This window comes from Dasypus novemcinctus, chromosome 19, assembly GCF_030445035.2.
Source record: "Dasypus novemcinctus isolate mDasNov1 chromosome 19, mDasNov1.1.hap2, whole genome shotgun sequence".
NCBI classification, from domain to species: domain Eukaryota; kingdom Metazoa; phylum Chordata; class Mammalia; order Cingulata; family Dasypodidae; genus Dasypus; species Dasypus novemcinctus.
Window position 1 is genome coordinate 22,333,297 of NC_080691.1, and position 18,350 is coordinate 22,351,646.

General features: G+C 47.4%; 1 non-coding gene across 1 annotated transcript; it reads right to left on the reverse strand.

The window, feature by feature from the left end:
* Nucleotides 1-17,651: 17,651 nt before the first annotated feature.
* LOC111766003 (U6 spliceosomal RNA) lies at nt 17,652-17,758 on the reverse strand. Its single transcript, XR_002798177.1, has one exon. It is a non-coding gene; the product is annotated as a U6 spliceosomal RNA (small nuclear RNA).
* Between the last annotated feature and the right edge of the window lie 592 nt (nt 17,759-18,350).

Below are 18,350 nucleotides of genomic sequence, written 5' to 3' on the forward strand. Positions count from 1 at the left end.
AGAACAGGTGGTGGTGGGAGCCCCGCGGCGAGCGCCCCCAGGGGTGTCCCTCTTCCCGGGCTTGGCAGAGGGTAGCCACAGGGTGCTGGCTGTGCGCCTTCTCCCTGCAACCCAGGGGCCCTGAAGGTCTTGTTAAGGGTCAGTGTCTTTTCTAGGGGGAGAGGGGGAGACCCAGAAGCTCTTGAAATTTGGCCACTTGAGAGTGCGCCTCTGGCCGACTTGGACCCTCACCTCCACTTCAGGGCATTTGCTTTTCCCAGGATTAAGGTCTCCTCTGGCTTCGCCCACTGGCAAGGGCCTTGCCATGTCACTCCCTAAGCCTGGGGCTGCCAGCTGACGTGCACACTGCCACCGCGGTCTGTCTAAAGGACTTCCCACGCAGTTGTTTATTTAATCCTCATCACACCCCCTGAGCTTGCTGCTTGCTGTTACTCCCATTCTACAGATAGGGAAACTGAGGCAGAGCATGGTTAAAGCCATTTGCCCAATGTAAAATGGGAGGCATCGAGCCAGGATGGGAACCCAGGCAGGGTGGCTGCCGAGTGTAGGCTCTTCACCTCCGCGGGGGTGCAGCAGGGGTGCAGCAGGGGTGCAGCAGGGCGCAGCAGGGAAGCGGCAGGAACCGCCCCTACTCAGCTCCAGCCTTCGCTGCCGGGCAGGATTGGCCATCCACTGTGGCCAGATTACCCGATTTCTTGAGAGGCCAGAAATTGTGACTTTTAAGTGAAGTCACCTTCAGGTTTTGGCAATTAACCTTTTAAAAAAGCCTTTTAAAAACAAAAGTTAAACATACACAAAAGTAGAGAAACTAATATAATAACAGGTTTTAATTTTTCAAAACTCCATATGAGCCAGGTTAAAACCTGTTCGGCAGCCAGCGCTGTGCTAGCCCCCCTGGCTGGTCTAAGTCCTGGCTGCTCGAAAGGTAGTGGACGTGGCTCAATGGATAGAACGTCTGCCTACCACATGGGAGGTCCAGGGTTCAAACCCCAGGCCTCCTGACTGGTGTGGTGAGCTGGCCCATGCGCAGTGCTGATGCGCGCAAGGAGTGCCGTGCCACGCGGGGATGTCCCCGTGTAGGGGAACCCCACGCGCAAGCAGTGCGCCCTGCATTGAGCCGCCCCGCAGGAGAAAAGCACAGCCCGCCCAGGAGTGGCACAGCTCACACAGAGAGCTGATGCAGCAAGATGATGCAACCAAAAAGAGACACAGATTGCTGGTGCCACCGAGAATACAAGCGGACACAAAAGAACACACAGCAAAGGGACATAGAGAGCAGACAATGGGGGAGGGGGCATAAATAAAATAAATCCTAAAAAATAAATTTAAAAAGGTGGTCCCAGGGCCCTGGCGTCACATCACAGGGGGGGGGGTGCTGAGTTCCAGGACCCGCCCCAGACCTACTGAATCCGGGTCTGCATTTTAGGGGGATCCGTAGCTGCTCCAGGCCTCTTGGTCTGGATGAGCGTCATCCACCTCCCTCCTGGCCCGCCTTCCTGGCTATCACCTCTCGCTGCTGTCGCCCCCCGTCCGTGTCTTGATACTCAGATGCTTTGATGGAGGGAAGGATTTTCTTCAGGAATGCTTGCTGCCCAGTGAACCCTCTTCAAAGCCCTGAGCTGCTCCCACGAGGAAATCTTACCAGGATCGTTTTGAGGGTGAAGTGACAAAACCTAAGTAAGCATTTTGTATATATTTTCATTAGGCAGGGCCCTTTCAATTAAAAGAGAGAAGTGAAAACCAGCGTAAACAAAAAATAGACACGCCACAGTCTCAAGGCTCAGGAAAGACCGAGGACGAGGAAACCAGGAATGGGTGGAGCCAGGAGCTCAGTGTTGGTGGCACTTGGTCTCTCTTGGGAGGCAGGAGGGGCCACGGGGACCTGGTCGACCGAGGATGGTGCCTGGTGGTGGTCACAGCAATGTGCCCCTAAGTGCTTGGAGGAAAGGTCGGATTTCTCTTACGGGAGCTGGATGACTCTATTTGTTATTTCTTTGCGTTTTTGTCTGATCGCCCCTAAGCGGCTTCAAGGCACAGAGCTGAGGCACTGCCTTCCTCATCTTTGCATCCCCAAATGTAAGACCTCCTGCTCGGCACGTCGCGATGCTCAGGAAGCCTGAATCAAACGTGACTGACTCGAGCAGAGTACAGATTCCGCCTCTCAGACACTAAGCCGCAGGCAAAAACCACTCCCCCTCGGCGTGACCGCGAAAGCCCCCGTCCCAGGCTGGTAGTGCAAAGGACACCACAGACTGGGGCGCCTGTGCTTTCCTCTCCGCCACCCCTCCATTCAAAGCCATTTTGTCCCTTTGCAGGTGCCAAGCAGCTAGGAAAATGGGCCCAGCATGAGGCAGGTTCAAACGGTGCAGCATTTTATTACGCCAAGGTCCCAGGGTGTTTCTCAGCGTGGCCCCAGCAGTGGTGGCTGTCTGTGATTGTGCCTCAGAACCAGCGAGGAAAACAGGCGCTTTCGAAAGTATGAGTGAGTCAGTCACAGGGAGCTGCTGATTGCGCATTTTGTTAGGTGCCAAGATGCTTTTTAGAGGCAAAATTATAATGGCCAAATTATAAAATTATAAAAGCCAAAGCTCACACATGCACACGCACAATATAAAAAACAAAAGCAAAAACAAAACAAAAAACCCCAGTAAATGAAATAAAACTGAAAATAGAATGCAGAGAAATCTGGGAAGGTCTATAAAGTGTTAGAAAGCCTTTGGAGGTAGAATGCCTAGAGCTGGATTTCTGTTTTTTGGGTCCAAACTGAATGGGGTTGAGAGTGGGGAGTGTAAGCATGGGCTGAGGGGGCCTCAAAAATATTTCTCTTATAACTTCCATTATTAGAGGCTGATGGGTTCAACAGTTCTTATTTAAAAATGCAAAAATGGGAAGCAGATGTGGCTCAAGTGAATTTAAAAATGCAAACATGGGACGCAGATGTAGTTCAGGTGATTGAGCTCCGGCCTACCACAGGGGAGGTCCCTGGTTTGGTTTCCAGTGCCTTCTAAAGAAGACAGCGAGCTGGTGTGACTGGCTGGCACAGCAAGCTGATGCAACAAGAAGCACAAGAAGAAAAACATGATGAGAGACACAACAAAGCAGGGAGCAGAGATCCCCGATGCCTTCTAAAAGAGGACAAGCAAGACAGCAAGCTGGTGCAATGGTCAGGCATGAAAGGCTGACACAACAAGATGACTCAACAAGAGACACAAGAAGAAAAACACAAGGAGAGACACAACAAAGCAGGGAATGGAAATGGCTCAAGCAATTAGGTGCCTCCCTCCAATATAGGAGGTCCCAGGTTTTGGTTCTCAGTGCCTCCCAAAGAAACATGGAGATGAAAAGAAACAGCAAGTGCGAAACAATGAGGGGGTAGGGAGAAATAAATTTAAAAACTAAATCTTAAAAAATATATGTAATACTTTGTTAAAATAAATAAAAATGCAAACATATCAGCCACTCACATTTTAGTTTGAATTAGCAACTTTTTTTTAAAGATTTATTTATTTATTTATTTTCCCCCCCTCCCCTGGTTGTCTGTTCTTGGTGTCCATTTGCTGCGTCTTGTTTCTTTGTCCGCTTCTGTTGTCGTCAGCGGCACGGGAAGTGTGGGCGGCGCCATTCCTGGGCAGGCTGCACTTTCTTTTCACGCTGGGCGGCTTTCCTCACTGGCGCACTCCTTGCGCGTGGGGCTCCCCCACGCGGAGGACACCCTTGCGTGGTGGGACACCCTTGCGTGGCACGGCACTCCTTGCGCGCATCAGCGCTGCGCATGGCCAGCTCCACATGGGTCAAGGAGGCCCGGGGTTTGAACCGCGGACCTCCCATATGGTAGACGGACGCCCTAACCACTGGGCCAAAGTCCGTTTCCCTGAATTAGCAACTTTTTGACAACTAGGAGTTGCCAACTCAAATGCTTACAGGGTTCAGGCATAAAATGTAAAAAGTGAAGCAGACTGGGTAAGAAAAATACAGGAGAGGTAGGGATATGGTGAATTGCTCTATTTACATGAAATTACATGCTCACCACTCCATATAGCTTTTGGGAAAGAAGTTGGATGTCTAGATTTTTACATGAAATCTTCCAAATTGAAAAAACTTATAAAAAATTTCACCTTCATCATTTCCTAATTCTCAGCCTTCTTTCATCGCAGAGTCTTTTGTGAATTTGATGAAAGCTAGAAAGCCTGGGAAAATCACACATTTTATTTTTTCAAGATTCATTTTATTTATTTCCCTTTCCCCTTGTTTGTACTCGCTGTCTACTCATCTTTCTTTTTTTAGGAGGCACCAGGAACCGAACCCAGGACCTCTCATGTGGGAGGGAGATGCCTAATCACTTGAGCCACCTCCACTCCCTGCTTGTTGTTCTCTCATTGTATCTCCTTGTTGTGTCATCTCATTGCATCATCTTCTTGCGTCAGCTTGCCACGCCAACCAATTGCGTCAGCTGGCTGTCTTGCTCGTCTTCTTTAGGAGGCACTGGGAACCAAACCCGGGACCTTCCATGCGGTAGGTGGGTGCCCAACTGCTTGAGCCACATCCGCTTCCCTCACATATATTTTATTTTGCACACAATTTCATTGAGGCTCTCCCTCAATTCAATTGTATGTCTCAATTTAGAACTGACTCCTGCTCTGGTCGGTCCACTTCCGAAGAGAGAATCTGATTGGCTGGGTTTGAAATGTGCTGCCCTCCTATTGGGCAGAGTTTCATTGCTGGTGTCCCTCAGGTCATGTTGGGTTGCCTTTGGTTTGGGGACTGAGTCTGGGCCCAGTTAGGTCACAGACAGCAAGGCTGGCTTCAACCAACGTGCAGGCTCAAGCCCCTGGAACTTTCAGAACCAAGCTCCTTTCCTAGGGGTGACTTTCTCAGAAGTCAACCGTGGGCACCCCAGATCCAGCTTCGGGGATTGCCCTCCCAGATAACTCTCCTCCCTGACGTTTTCCCCGGATCTTCCTTTTGGGAAACTCCTCGCCCTCCTTTCCCTTTAATCTTTCTTCTTGAATTAAAAGAAATAAAAATTCTGGTAGAATAGTTACTTTTAATTTTCATGAAATCATTTAAAAATCATTTTACTGGATCAAAGTAATACAAGTGCAAAGCTTAAAGGTCAAAGGATAACACATTCATAACAAAACAGTGGTTTCCTGCTCCTCTCCTAGTATTGCTTTCATCCCCCTTGCGTGTTTCTGATGGCATTTACCCATCTCCATCTTTCTAATCTTGGCCTTGGCATTTATGTCTAGTTATTTCATTCACCCTCTTGGCTATCCATTAATGGATTAATTCAAGGCAGATACGAAAAGCACCCACTATGGGCCAGGGGCTCCGTGGGGGCCACTGTGGGTTCAGGCATGGGCCCAAAACGGGTGCAGTTCCCCATGGTGGCATTCCTGCAGTAGGGGCCGGATGTTAAAGAACCACACAAGAAAATGTAAACTGCAACTGTGGTGAGTCCTAAGAAGGGTATGTGATGCCAGAAAAGAGTATAGTTAAGGCGGGCGGGTTCCTGGTCAAGAAAACCGGGGAAGTCTTTCCCGGGGAAATGATGGTAGAACTGAGATCTAAAAGAAGGTGCAGGATTTTAAACCTCGGGGGGTTGGGGGAGGACGGTGGCGGGAGGAAGGGAAGAACTTTCTAGACAAAGCGCTGGGGAGGGATGGGTTTCGGATGGAAGCGGATGGGGAGGGATGGATTTCCCCGGCCAGCTGGGACTCCAGTGGCTGCCTAAGTGGACCTTCCCAGCAGGGACTTGGAAAGGAGGCTTGGTGGTTAACAGCTGAGCTGTGGGTGCAGATCTCGCCTCCCTGAGTCACGCGCTTGGATAAGACATGATTTCTCTTTGCCTCACTATCATTATTTATAGCACTCGTTAAATATCAGCCCAGAGAGCACATCCGAGCCAAATCCTGAGGTTACAAACGTCAGCAGAGGCTGGGGGCAAACAAAGCCTCGGTGTGCCCTAATGACCACTTCCGGTGACTTCAGACCACCGTGGAGAGAGAAAACGTGGGTTTTAAAAGTCACCCTGAACTTGGCATTTCCCGGGCTGCAGCCGTCAGCCCTTATACTCTGACATGCTTCGGCAGAAAATGCATGCTTTCAGGGCTAGCCTGCTAAGAACACACCAGAAGCTTTGCTCCATGTCCCAGATACAGAATCCTGGGGTTCTGACCTGTTGCCAGAAAGCCTTGTCGCTCATTCTGTTCCTCTGTCTGCAGCCTCTCAACCTCTGTGCTGATGTTTCTTTGCCTCTCTATTTCTTCCTTTGGCTGGCTGTATCTCGGTTTTTGTTTTTGTTTTTTAATCTCTGCTCCTCTGGTTCTCTCTCCATTTCTCTCTGGACTAACATTAAATTCCCTCTTTCCCTTTCTCTCTCAGTCTCTCTCTTCCCTACCCTCCCATCTTTCCCATCAACCAGGCCCTTTTCAACTTTTATGACTGTGAAATAAACCCCTCCAGATGAGGGACTTGGCTAATATCCTTTCTGTATTTTGCGTATGGGGGCCAGCGGGGCTTGTTAGCTGGTTTGTGCTTGGATGTAGTTTAGTCAAGGTAGAATTTTTATTAACAAATTTGTGCAGTTGGTTTACAAGATGTGAGATGTGACTAAAATTTTAAATTTCTGCGCTGTCAAAGCACTAATGGCCGAGGACAGTAAATTATAGAAGCCCATTTTCCCAGTGGAATTAAATGTTCTAAATGAACTTTTCTTGATACTATGCCCGCAGCATCACCGCCTTGCATGCACACCAGCTTTCAGGGGGAAACATTTAAATTCCAGATCTTGGTGAGCACCCTAATAGATAAGAACAGTGGTAATTAAATAAGAAGGTGAAAAATTTTTCTTTGGTTATTTCCTGCGATTTTTCTCACCTTGGGGAATATTAGTGAGAGGAAATGTTTTGCAGAGGCTTGGCAAAATTAAGATGATCAGCCTTTATGAAAATGAGCAGGGCTACATAAACCTCAAAATGTTTGGGGAAAAAAATCATAGGTAGCTTGGGAAGCGTTTAAGATCCTCTCTTCTTCACCCCCCATCCCCGCCTCTACCCCCCCACACTTCCTTCCCCTTCCTTCCTTCTTTTTTCTTTTTTTAAGTTTTCCTCCCTTCTCTAGCAGGGGACCATAGGCCCCCCAAGGGATCTACGGAAAGATTTCAGAGCTTGAATTGAAGAAAATCAACTTAGTATCTTTATTTTCTCTGGCCTCTAATGGAAATCTCGCATTTCCTTCACTTATGAATGTATGCAATGCATTACAGTAGTACTCATTTCACCTGAATGGCAAAGGGGTCCTGGAACAAAAAAGGTTAAGAACCCCTGTCATCTCTAGTATACCTGCTGGGTTTAAAAAACCAAACCTGAATGGACATTCCAAACTCCTGAGTCTGAATCCCAGCTCTCCTGCTCATCAGCTGTGTGACTGTGGGCAGATTGTTCAACTATCTGAACCTCAGTTTCCTCACCTGTTGGGTGAGAGGATTGGACTACATGACCTATAAGATTTTCCAGGTCTAAAATTCTTTGGCACACACACATCAACAAATGTTTAATTTTTAAACATATATATTTTTTCCTGTTATGAAGAGGACAAACTCATTAAATAATTAATTTTAAAAAAAAGAACAATGAAAATGATCTATAATCCTACCACCCAAACAGCCACTGGGAACATTTTCGTGCACTTTTTCTTTTTTTTTTTTTTGATATATATATATATATTAAAACCATGGCTGTTTATATTGTGCATAACAGTTTCATATCCTCTCTTCATCATTTAGCATTTCCTCCTGAGTGTTTCTCTCTGTGCTGCCTGGCTTCGTGAACATTTTTAATGGGTAGGTAAAATTTCATTGAGCAGCCCTCCTCATCTATATACCACTCCCTTGTGGGTGGCCATTTTTGGTTGATGCTAACTTTTCTTTTTTATGCCTAGCTGTGATACATATCTTTGTTCCTGAATCTTTCTCCATATATATTTCTAAGATTTTAAAATTTATTTCTCTCTCCTTCCCACCCCTCTCCGCAGTTGTCTGTTCTCTGTGTCCATTCACTGGGTGTTCTTCTGTGTCCGCTTGTATTCTTGTCAGTGGCACCTGGAATCTGTGTTTCTTTTTGTTGCGTCATCTTGCTGCATCAGCTCTCCATGTGTGCGGCGCCACTCCTGGGCAGGCTGCCCTTTTTCCGTGTGGGGCAGCTCTCCTTACGGGGCGCACTCCTTGCGCGTGGGGCTCCCCTACGCGGGGGACACCCCTGCGTGGCAGGGCACTCCTTGCGCACATCAGCACTGCGCATGGGCCAGCTCCACTTGGGTCAGGAGGCCCGGGGTTTGAACCTTGGACCTCCCATGTGGTAGGCGGATGCCCTACCCGTTGAGCCAAATCCGCTTCCCTCTCCATATTTTTATTTTCTTTGAGTTTACGATTCCTCCAATGGCAATCTATTTGCATTCTCCAGACAAACATGAAAAAATGGTCCAGAGAGGTGCTGGGTGGCTTCGTGAATTCTGCCTGGAATTCCCCAGCACAGTTGAGGCGACAGGTGCCAGAGGGTGGTGGGTAGCTGGGAGGTGACTTGGAATTTCAGTCTTTTTCCTGAGAGCCCTCCTTGCCTGCAGCCTGACTTCTTTTAGGTGTGTCCTAATTCTCATTCAGTTTTTTCGGCTCCGCTAATAACAATGGCTTCATCGACAATAATCAGAGAAGCTACTGTTTAATGAACTCTTACATCTGCCGGGTACTGTGTACTATCTTGTTTCATCCTCACACCAACCCTGAGATCAGTGCTATTTTTTTCAACATTTTGCAGGTAAGGAAACTGAGGCATAGAGCAATGTTCCTTTCTTAGGAGAAGGGAGATAGGTTTTGACCCAGTGTCCCCTGATTCCAGCATTTGACTTCTTACCCACTGTATCTGCTCCTTCCCCCTACCCCTGCAGTGGCTCTCCCAGCAACATCTCTGTAATTAAAAAAAAAAAAAAAAAGAAGGAAGGAGATGGAAAAGGTGAAAGAAGGAAGAAGGACTCATGCTCTGCAGCTCTTTAACGTCTATTCAGAGCCAGGTGACCTGGGTTCACATTCTAGCCTTGCTCTTCAACCTCTGTGTGACCTTGAGCAAGTCAAGTCCAATCTCTGTGCCTCAGCATATCACCGACAAAATCAAAAGACTAAAGCACAGAATTTTCAAGGGCTCTGAGACTCTTAAAATTCTCCTAACAACCCCGGATGCAGGAGGACCTCAGGGGGGCGCACGATGATGGAAATCAGGAAGAGTCGCCTGTATCCGAACAGTCCAGCAGGCACCTCCGGGATTATTTCAGATATAAATGCCTGACACTTTGTACTTGGGGGCATTTTGGGGGAATGGATTCATCAAGGCTTAAACACAGAAGGAGAACTGAGTATAAAAATACTGGTCCTGCAGTACCACCTCTTCTTCCCTCTCCCTGCCCTCAGCAGCTACTGCCCTGGGTGGTACTGTAGGGACAGATGCTGGACATTGTATGTCCTGCCATGGCCCACTGGGTGGACTGGGGGAGAGTGTAAACTACAATGTAAACCACTATCCATGGGGTGCAGCAGTGCTCCAAAATGTATCCACCAAATGCAATGAAGGACCCGTGATGATGAAAGAGGGTGTTGATGTGGGAGGAGTGGGGGGAGGGGGGAGGGGGGTATATGGGGACCTTATATTTTTTTAATGTAACATTTTAAAAAAATAGAGAAAAAAAGTTAAAAAAAAAAAAAAAAGGATCCTGGGAGCCACAGGGAAACTGAGGGCAGGAAGCAAAGGAGCCAGATGCTGCCTCTTGCTCCTGTCTGGTTGAGGCTCCGGGGCACCCGTCTCCTGGTTCTTAGACCTACCACCTCTGCTTCCCAGGGTCAGCCTCCATCGCAGCGGAGAGAAGCTGCTTGGTCCAGCCAGGGCGGCACGTCCTGCTGAGCGGGAGCGCCCGGCGGCGGCTGGTCCGGGACCCGCGCAGGTGAGCTTACCCCGCAGGAGGCCGCAGCCCTGGGCCCAGTTCCCTCCCACCGTGGGACACCCTTGGTCCCCGCACGGCGGCAAGACTGGGGTGCTGCTATTAACGCTGGAACTTTAAATTCCTTCCTTCGTTTATTTTTTAATGGGCCATTTTGTGTGATCTATGTATCATTTAAAAAAAAAGATTAAAAAAATGAGAATAAAAAATTCCCTCCTTCCATGTTCTGTGCGGTATTAGCTCTCCCAGGAGGGAAGAGACAGAACCGAGGACGCCCAGTGGGCCGGTTCCCGCTCAGGGCTTCGGGGTGGGAGTAGTTCCCAGCTGAAAGGCTGCATAGATTCGTCGGCCCGGGCTGCACCTGCTTTCTTTTAAGAGCCCACCAGCTCACAGGGTGGGGTTGGGTGGGAAAGTGGACGGGCGATGCCGTGCGGCATCCACACTCGCTGAATCCGGGTTTCAGGACCCCTTAGGGCCCCAAGAGTCCTCTCGAGGAGTGGAGCTCAGACGCCAGGTGCTTAGGGGACACCCAGGGCATTTGCGGAGATGCAGGTTCCTCAGTCTCACTGAAGATTCGATTGTTCTGAGGTAGAAACTTGAGCATTTTTAGCAAGTGCTTCAAGATAAGTTCGATGCTCCTGAAGATGATCCATATGACTGCTTTTCAAGCTTAAAAAGGAAAAAAAAAATCCGTGGATTTCTTGTTGGTCCGTTGAATCATGCACCTCCCAAAACACGTGTGCTTCATGTTGGTGTGCTTCCGGAGGGTGGGGCCGCGGCAAGGAGGAGCTCTTGGAGGTGTTGTTATTATTTAAAAAATATATATATATATATTTTTTTATTAGAGAAGTTGTAGGTTTGCTGAAAAATCATGCAGAAAATAGAGTTCTGATATACCCTTCCTTCTATTAATAACTTGCTTCAGTGTAGTTCGTTTGTTACAATGAATGAAAGACTGTTTTTATAATTGTGCTATTAAGTATAGTCTGTGGTTTATATTGGAGTTTGTTTTGTGCAGCCTATGGTTTTCATTCCAGTAATATGTATTTCCCCGTTTAACCACATTCAAATACAGAATTCAGTGCTATTATTTATGTTCAAACTGTGGCCCTACTGTGTGAGGGTGCGCCTTAATCCAGGTTACTGGAGTCTTCATAAGTGGGAGAAATTCAGAGAGAGAGAGAGAGAGAGAGAAGGCCGCAGGGAGGAGCCAGAAGCCGAAGGCTCCGGAAGCCGGAAGGGAAAGGAGAGGACGTTGCAGGATGATGGGAGAGCCAAGGGACTCAAGGACTGCCGGCCAGCCAGCCCCTGGAGGTTACAGGGCTTGAGGAGAAAGCATTGCCTTGCTGCCACCTCCATTTTGGAATTCCTCCAGCCTCAAAACTGTGAGCCCATAAATTCCTGTTGTTTAAGCTGAAACCAAGAACATTCCCACCTCAGGGCGTTTGCACGTGCGGGTCCCTCAGCCTGGAACGCTCTTCCTGCAGAGACTGGCTCCCTTCCTGCAGGTCCCAGCACACATGTCCCCCCCTCAGAGTCCACCCTGACCGTTCTGCTGGAAATGACACCCTTTACTCTCCATCCTTCTCCTGCTTTCTAGTTCATCGCAGCAGTTACTACTTTAGAAATCCATTTGTCATCTCTTCTTGTCTGTCTCCCCATGAGGGCAGAGACCTCGTCCATTTGGTTCACTTCTGTATCCCTAGGAATTGGCACGTAGAAGGTGCTTGAACGCAGATGTGACCTTTCCACACATGCCTCTTCTGCCACCTTTACTGAACCTGTGGTTGGCGCTGGGGTTTGTGTATACTCAGGGGACTTGAATCTCTGGACTGCCCATGTGCCAGCTGGGCTCTGAGCCTCAGCAGAGTTGCAGCTCCTACTCTCCGGCTCGTTGGACTTACCCAGGTCGGCTAACAGGGAGGTGAGGATGGTCAACCACCACACCAGGGAACCGAGAGAGTCCATAGCTGCAAGCCTGAGAATCTCATTCATCAGCGATGTGGGATCTAAGCCCCCTCTCGATTTAGAGGTGGAGTGGACATCACCATCCCAGGGTCCGCAGGATGGAGGAATACAACATGAACTAAAGTGGACTTACTGGTATCTGACTATAGAATTATTGTAACTCTGGCAATGGAAGAAATTATATCATTGATATGGAGACAGTGGCCACAGGGGTTGCTGAAGGAAGGGAGAGGGAAAAATGGGTGTGATATGGGGACATTTTTGGGACTTGGAGTTGTCCTCAGTAGTATTGCAGGGACAGATGCAGGACATTATATATCCTGCCATAATCCACTGAATGGACTGGGAGAGAGTGTGAACTACAACATAAACTATAATCCATGCTGTGTAGCAATGCTCCAAATTGTACACATCAAATGCAATGAATGGACCACACTAATGAAAGAAGTTGTCGATGTGGGAGGAGTGGGGGGTGTGGGGAGTGGAGTATATGGGAACCTCTTATATTTTTAAATGTAGTATTTTATATGATCTATGTATCTTAAAAAAAGATAATAAAAAATGAAAAAAAAGAGAAGCTGCTTGATAAAAATTTGTGGGATGTCTGCATCCCCTAGGTTCTGTCATCACCCATTTTACTGATGAGGAAACAGAGTTGCCCAGGGGTAGCCCAGCTGGCCTCGAACTCCAGTGCCCAATCCTGCTGAGTCCTCTCAGCTACCAGCCCGCGTTCTGTGCCGCCCCCGGAGCAATCACCCTGCTGGGCAAGGGTCCATTTCACTCAGGGACCTCGGGCAAGTCCCTTCCCACTGGCGTGAGAATCCCACGAAGCCATAAAGCTGTGGAACACTGTTAATCCCAGTCTAGTCCTGATAACCTGCAAGCGCAGGGACAGCCTCTCCTCTGTGTCGCCTCCCAGCGGGGTGGACACGGGGGCTCAGAGTCGTGGAGGTGGCATGTGGGCAAGATGCAGATTTGGCTGAGGCGCATGGCCACATTGTCTGAGAGCTTGAATGGAGGACTGAGCCTGCTTCCCAGCCAAATAGACACCCTGGAGCTGGGCTCGGGCAGGAGGTGGCTGGGTGCTGACTCCCAGGGTCAGTGGCGGCTCCTGGCTTCCCTGGGAAGGGTGTGCTTAGAACCCTCCCAGGGCTCCCAACTCACTCAAAATCCTCCCCCTGGTCTGGGAGACCCGGTGGCCCCCGCCCTCCCTTCCCCTGCCCCATCCTCTCTCTGTCCTCGTCTCCCAGCCATCTCCCCCTCACTCACAGTGCTGCAGCCCCGATGGGCTCTCTGCTGTTTCTCTAGCATACCGAGCCTACCCCTGCCTCAGGACCTTTGCACCTGCTGGTCCCTCTGCCTGAGAGATCTGCAGGCCTCACTCCCTCACCCACGTCAGATCCTTATTCAAATGCTCTGCCTTCTTTTACACCCAGTTAAAAATTCTAGCCCTTCACAACCTTGCACTCTCGATTCTCCTCCCCTCCTTTATTTTTCTCCATTGTACTTCTTACCATCGAATGTATTCGATGTTGCATTTATTTTGTCTATTTTCTGTCTCCCTCCACTAAATGCCAGCTCCAACAGAGCAGACGGTTTCTAAACACTTTTTATTTTGAAATAATTTTAGACCTACGGAAAAGTTGCGAACATACTACTGAGGTTACCCTCTATCCTTCCCCTGCTCCCCCTAATTTAATGTCTTACACAATGAAAGTACAGTTGTCAAAACCAGAAAATCGACACTGATACAGAACGATCGACTGATTTACAGAACTCCCTGGAATCTGCCAGTTTTCCCACTAGTGTGCTTTTCCTTGCCTGGACTTGAATTCCAGCCGCCCCCCACCACGTGGCAGTTAGTCATCATGTCCCCTTCGTCTCCTCCGTCTGTGACAGTCTCTCCGTCCTTTGTCTTTTGCTTGGCACTTTTGAAGAGGACTGGCGAGTTATTTTGTAGAATGTCCTGCTACTGACTCACGATTAGATGGGGTTTATCCATGGTGGGGCAAGGACAGCCCAGAAGGGATGCCGAGCGCTTCTCAGTGCATCACGTCAGGGGCGTGTGATGTTGCTATGCCTCGCTACAGGCGATGTTGACCTTGACCCCTTGGTTAAGTGGTGTCCACCAGGTTTTTCCTAGGTAAGGTTGCCATTTCCCCCATTGTAATGAACAAGTATCTTGTAAAGACATACTTTAAGTCTATGCAAATATCCTTTTTCCTCATCATACTTTGCTCACTAATTTTAGCATCCATTGGTGGATTTTGCCTGCAACAATTATTATTGTTTGCCTAATGGCATTTTAAAAAAAATTTCCTCTTTCCTTCTACATTTATTAATTGGAGTTCTACTATAGAGAACGGTTCCTTCTCCCCTGCTTACTAATTTATTTATGCAATTCTTTATTATTACCAGTATGAGCCCATGGATACCTATTTTATTCTTTGGGTAATTTATTTTATTGTCCAAATTGTTCTAGTTTTGGACATTGAGAGTTTCTTCATGTTGGCTCCTGCGCCCTTTTGATATACTTTGTCTTTTTTGAGCACCTCTTTGCTTTCTGGCAGCACAAAATGTTGCAGGCTCATCTTGAATGTTTCTTTTCTCAGCCTGGAATCAACCATTTCACCAAGGGCTTGGGTATGTTATATTTCCTACTGTGTCTTCAGCACCTAGGATAGTCCTTAGCACTGGTATTTATTTGGTAAATAAATACTTGTTGCATGAAAGAATGAATTTTAACAACGATAGCTACAATTTAATGAGTCCTTATTGGACTAAACCAAACTTCTCTCCTTTTTTTCTTTTCATTCATCAATTTACCGAACATTTATCAAGCTCAAGCTCCTTATTATGGAGACATTTTAGCAGAGTGGTCTTGAATTAAATTCAATGACACCACCTTCCAACTACATGACTTCAGAACGGACCCCTTAGCCTGCTGAAGCCTCAGGAGCATCACCTGTAAAACGGGGATGTTCATAGTGCTTGCTCTCCTAATGTTGCTGTGAGAATTAAGTGAAAAAAATTCTTGTGAAGCACTTAGGGCAGTGCCATGTATAGAGTAGGACCTCAGATATGTCTTTTTTTCCCCCACTTTTTTTTTTCTTAAAGAGACTTAGTCTAGTTGTATCACCAGTTAGTGATTGGTAGTAATCCCTCTGCACCAGGGAGTCATGCCCCATGCTGGGGGGAAGGTAGTACATTTACATGCTGAGTTTGGCTTAGAGAGTGGCCACATTTGAGCAACATGGCGGCTCTCAGGAGGTAACTCTTAGGCACCCTGCAGCTTTAGGCCTTGTTCTTATTTCAGGCACACAGGCTCCTAAGAATAGTCATCATTATCAAGGGCTCATCATTGGACCGTCATTCTTCGTTGGTCTTTGCCCTTGCACTTGGGGGATTGTTGCTGTTCCATTGGGGAATGTGACAGAACTCCCCTAGGCAGGAACTCAGCACTCTCTCAGTTGTCAATTTTAACTGTAATTACTCCAGCTTATCATAGATTTCACCCCTGTAGGCATCAGCTCACTGAGTGGTGATGCAACTAGAAAGAGACCTTGAATAAAAGGGTCAACTCAGACCAGCAGAATATCTCGGCCTACATGTAGGATCATGTATTAAAAACCGCTTTTTGACCTTGAGCAAAAAGGGGAAATGGCAAAGACAAATGAATTTATATGGCTAAGAATCTTCCAAAAAGAGTTGGGAGGTCATCAGAGGGGTCGCCCTTATGCATGCCTCAGCAGGATCCCAGAGACAGCCAAAGTAGATACAATCCCAGGTACTGGTTTTCCTGAGGGCTATGGAGACCCACAGGTTCTATGGTCATAGCAGATGGCTCTGGAGTTCAATGCCATGTCAGTGGGCCCTACTTTGGAATTTGTGTTCCTGAGTGTGATAGAGTTGGACTCAGATGTGACCTTTCTACACATGCCTCTTCTGTCACTTTTACTGAATCTGTGGTTGGTGCTAGGGTTGGTGTATACTCAGGAGACTTGAATCTCTGGACTGTCCATGTGCCAGCTGGGTGGGCCCTGAGCCTCAGGAGAGTTGCAGCTCCTACTCTCTGGTTCATTGGACTTACCCAGGTCAGCTAACAGGGAGGTGAAGATGGTCAACCACCACACCAGGAAACCAAGAGTGCCTACAACTGCAAGCAGGAGAATTGCATCCATCATTCATGTGGGATCTAAGCCCCCCCTCTCAATATAGAGGTGGAGTGGACATCACCATCCCAGGGTCCACAGGATGGAGGAATAAAATATGGATTAGAGTGGACTTACTGGTATTCTACTATAGAACAACTGTGACTAGTAATGGAAGAAATTATATCATTGATGTGGAGAAAGTGGCCACGGTAGTTACTGAGGGCAGGGAGAGGGAAGAAGAGATGTGATGAGGGGGCATTTTCAGGGCTTGGAGTTGTCTTAAATCATATTGCAGGGACAGATGCTGGACATTATATATCCTGCCATAACCCACTGAATGAACTGGGGGAGAGTGTAAACTACAAGGCAAACTATTATCCATGTGGAGCAAGAGTGCTCCAAAATGTGTTCACCAAATGCAATGAAAGTGCCACGATGATGAAAGAGGTTGTTGGTGTGGGAGGAGTGGGGGGTATGTGTGTGGGGTGTATGGGAACCTCTTATATTTTTTAATGTAACTTTTTTGGTGAACTATGTATCTTCAAAAAATACAGTAAAAAATGATGGGGGTGAGGGGTGAGGAGTAGGGTATGTAGGAACCTCTTGTGTGTTTTTTTTTTTTTTTTTTAGGCTCAAACACATCTTTATTAATCAAAATAGGAACCATTACAATCAACACATTTTTGCCAATGAAAAATAAGTTTGCTTATTCCTGTAGCATAAAAATCCATGCTTCAGGATGCAACGAACTTTTGGAAAGCATTTTCTGCTACCTGCTAGTTGTGGAAGTGTTTCCCGTGCAAAAAGTTGCCAAGACGCTTGAAGAAGTGGTAGTTAGTTGGCGAGAGGTCAGGTGAATATGGCAGATGAGGCAAAACTTTGTATCCCAATTCACTTAACTTTTGAAGTGTTGGTTGTGTGACATGCCATTGGGTGTTGTCATGGAGAAGAATTGGGCCCTCTCTATTGACCAATGCTGGCTGCAGGTGTTGCAGTTTTTGGTGCATCTCATTGATTTGCTGAGCATACTTCTCAGATGTAATGGTTTTGCTGGAATTCAGAAAGTTGTAGTGGCAACAAACCACAACAGTGACCATGGCCTTTTTTTTGGTGCAAGTTTGGCTTTGGGAAGTGCTTTGGAGCTCTTCTTGGTCCAGCCACTGAGCTGGTCATTGCTGGTTGTTGTATAAAATCCACTTTTCATCACATGTCACAATCCAATGGAGAAATGTTTCATTATTGTTGCATAGAATAAGAGAAGTACTTTGAAATGATGATTTTTTAAATTTTCAGTCAGCTCATGAGGCACCCACTTATTAAACTTTTTCACCTTTTCAATTTGCTTCAAATGCCAAACAACTGTAGAATGGTTGACATTGAGTTCTTCAGCAAGTTCTTGTGTAGTTTAAAAGCATCAGCTTTGTGGGAAAAGTGGACATGGTGGCCGATGGGCACGGGGAATGGCAGGAAGAGACGAGAGGTGGAGGCGCCCCCGGGACCTAGAGTTGCCCTGGATGGTGCCCCAGGGGCAACCACCAGACATTGAAAAATATGGAACGCTTCACGAATTTGCGTGTCATCCTTGCGCAGGGGCCATGCTAATCTTCTCTGTATCGTTCCAATTTTAGTATATGTGTTGCCGAAGCGAGCACTCTTGTGTTTTTTAATGTAATGTTTTATATGATCTATTCACTTAAAAAAAGATAATTAAAAAATAAAATAGGAAACGGACTTTGGCCCAGTGGTTAGGGCGTCCGTCTACCACATGGGAGGTCCGCGGTTCAAGCCCGGGGCCTCCTTGACCGGTGTGGAGCTGGCCCATGCGCAGTGCTGATGCACGCAAGGAGTGCCCTGCCACGCAGGGGTGTCCCCCGCGTAGGGGAGCCCCACGCGCAAGGAGTGCACCCATAAGGAGAGCCGCCCAGCGCGCAAGAAAGTGCAGCCTGCCCAGGAATGGCGCCGCCCACACTTCCAGTGCCGCTGATGACAACAGAAGCGGACAGAGAAACAAGACGCAGCAAAGAGACACAGAAAACAGACAACCGGGGGAGGGGAGGGAAATTAAATAAATAAAAATAAATCTTTAAAAAAAATAAAAAATAAAATAAAAAAAAGAAATACTTTGATTACATAAATGTTACAGAGAATATATAGGGGATTCCCATATGCCCCGCTCCATACACCTCCCACATTTTCCCACATTCATCAGTGTGGTACATTCATTGCAACTGATAAACACATTTT